Genomic DNA, 2,768 nt, shown 5'->3' on the forward strand with positions numbered 1-2,768 from the left:
TCATCTGTATCAATAAATATGTTCACATGATTTCACTTCCAACTTGAGAGAACATAAGTTGTAGATTTTGTTGTAGCTGCGCATATACACTACCGTTCAAAAGTTTGGGGTCATCCAAACAATTTTGTGGAATAGCCTTCATTTCTAAGAACAAGAATAGACTGTCGAGTTTCAGATGAAAGTTCTCTTTTTCTGGCCATTTTGAGCGTTTAATTGACCCCACAAATGTGATGCTCCAGAAACTCAATCTGCTCAAAGGAAGGTCAGTTTTGTAGCTTCTGTAACGAGTTAAACTGTTTTCAGATGTGTGAACATGATTGCACAAGGGTTTTCTAATCATCAATTAGCCTTCTGAGCCAATGAGCAAACACATTCTACCATTAAAACACTGGAGTGATAGTTGCTGGAAATGGGCCTCTATACACCTATGTAGATATTGCACCAAAAACCAGACATTTGCAGCTAGAATAGTCATTTACCACATTAGCAATGTATAGAGTGTATTTCTTTAAAGTTAAGACTAGTTTAAAGTTATCTTCATTGAAAAGTACAGTGCTTTTCCTTCAAAAATAAGGACATTTCAATGTGGCCCCAAACTTTTGAACGGTAGGGTAAGAACATCATAAGTGACTGTAAAATATGCGTCTTTTGAACAACGTCCTCCAACAGAGTTGTTCATGCTCACACAGCAACTGCAAGTACCATTAAAAATACATAAATCTGTGCATCCGGATAGTATTCACAGTGCTTCACTTTTTCCACATTTAGTTATGTTACATAATGGAATACATACATTTTTGTCCTAAAAATTCTACACACAATACCCCATCTAAAAAATATATATATTTTTTTATATCCTCAATCAGTTACTCAGTACTTGAGTAGAATTTTCATTGAACATTTACTCTTTGTCATGATCCGTGGCCCTGATCATGTTTTTGTTATATTCTGTTAGTTTTGGACTCCCTTAGTTCCTGTTGTTGTGCACTCTTGAGTTTGTTTAGTTACCATGGCTTCTTATTATTTTCACCTGCCCCTGATTGGTGTTCGGTACGCTCACCTGTTCCCCGAGCACTAATCAGAGGCATTATTTAAGCCTGCCTTTGCCGGTCAGTCGGCCAGGCTTCATTGTTTGCTTCATGCCACAGTTACGTGAGTATTTGCTTCATGCCACAGTTACGTGAGTATTTGCTTCATGCCACAGTTACGTGAGTATTTGCTTCATGCCACAGTTACATGAGTATTCCTTATTACTAGTCTATGTCGAGTGTTAGCTTTTGCGTCCAGTGCGATCGGCACGTTGCCCCTTCGGCTTGTTTTCTGTTTTTGTACTTCTTTGATTTTGAGGAATAAATCATGTTCCTACCTGCACGCCTTGTCCGGAGTTGTCCGTCTGCATCCCGGGGGAATGAACCCCGCAGTAAGCCGCGACCCCCCCCCCCCCCCCCGCCGTGTCACTCTTAAGTAATTATTTGTATGACTACCTTTTTACTTTCACTTGAGTTTTACAAATACAAACCTTTTGATTTGCGGACCGCATTGGACTAAAAAAAATTTCGCCAGGGGCCGAAAGCAGACTGTATGTAAAAAAACTATATATATATTTATATATATATTAGGGGTGTGGGAAAAAAATCGATTCGAATTCGAATCGCGATTCTCACATTGTGCGATTCAGAATCGATTCTCATTTTTAAAAAAACGATTTTATTATTTTATTATTTTTTAATATTTTTTTAAATTAATCAATCCAACAAAACAATACACAGCAATATCATAACAATGCAATCCAATTCCAAAACCAAACCTGACCCAGCAACACTCAGAATGGCAATAAACAGAGCAATTGAGAGGAGACACAAAAACGACACAGAACAAACCAAATTGAATATTATCAACAACAGTATCAATATTAGTTACAATTTCAACATAGCAGTGATTAAAAATCCCTCATTGACATTATCATTAGACATTTATAAAAAAATAAATAAAAAAAGAACAATAGTGTCACAGTGGCTTACACTTGCATCGCATCTCATAAGCTTGACAACACACTGTGTCCAATATTTTCACAAAGATAAAATAAGTCATATTTTTGGTTCATTTAATAGTTAAAACAAATTTACATTATTGCAATCAGTTGATAAAACATTGTCCTTTACAATTATAAAAGCTTTTTACAAAAATCTACTACTCTGCTTGCATGTCAGCAGACTGGGGTAGATCCTGCTGAGAATCCTTTTGAATCGCGAACAAATCGTTTTTGAATCGAGAATCGTGTTCAATTGAAAAAAAAAAATCGATTTTGAATCGAATCATGACCCCAAGAATCGATATTGAGTCGAATCGTGGGACACCCAAATATTCACAACCCTAATATATATATATATATATATATATATATATATATATATATATATATATATATATATATATATATATATATATATATATATATATATATATATATATATATATATATATATATATATATATATATATATATATATATATATATATATATATATATATATATATATATATATATATATATCTGTGATGAGGTGGCGTGGTCATCATCAAGTAATTTGCATAATTTACTACAATGGTATGATTTTCTCTAAAAAGGCTCAAAAAATGTATACTTACTAATTAATAACAGTTTTGTTTTAAACGTCCATCCATCCATCCATCCATTTTACAATATAATTACAACACTTATGTACATAATTATATACAGATTTGAACAATAAGTTATTCACTGAAAT

At 33.6% G+C, this 2,768-nt stretch overlaps 1 protein-coding gene across 5 annotated transcripts in view; it reads left to right on the forward strand.

Moving 5' to 3' along the window:
* Positions 1–1,113: 1,113 nt before the first annotated feature.
* Positions 1,114–2,768, forward strand: part of LOC133632572 (ras-related protein Rab-27B-like) — a 17,914-nt gene continuing 16,259 nt past the window's right edge. For 2 of the 5 annotated variants that reach the window (XM_062025053.1, XM_062025055.1), the window contains exon 1: positions 1,130–1,152. The gene's annotated coding sequence lies outside the window, so the exon portion shown is untranslated. Of the gene's footprint in view, positions 1,209–2,768 lie in introns of all 5 variants that reach the window. The other 3 variants (XM_062025051.1, XM_062025054.1, XM_062025052.1) reach the window with 3 other exon arrangements.

This window comes from Entelurus aequoreus, linkage group LG17, assembly GCF_033978785.1.
Source record: "Entelurus aequoreus isolate RoL-2023_Sb linkage group LG17, RoL_Eaeq_v1.1, whole genome shotgun sequence".
Classification (NCBI taxonomy): domain Eukaryota; kingdom Metazoa; phylum Chordata; class Actinopteri; order Syngnathiformes; family Syngnathidae; genus Entelurus; species Entelurus aequoreus.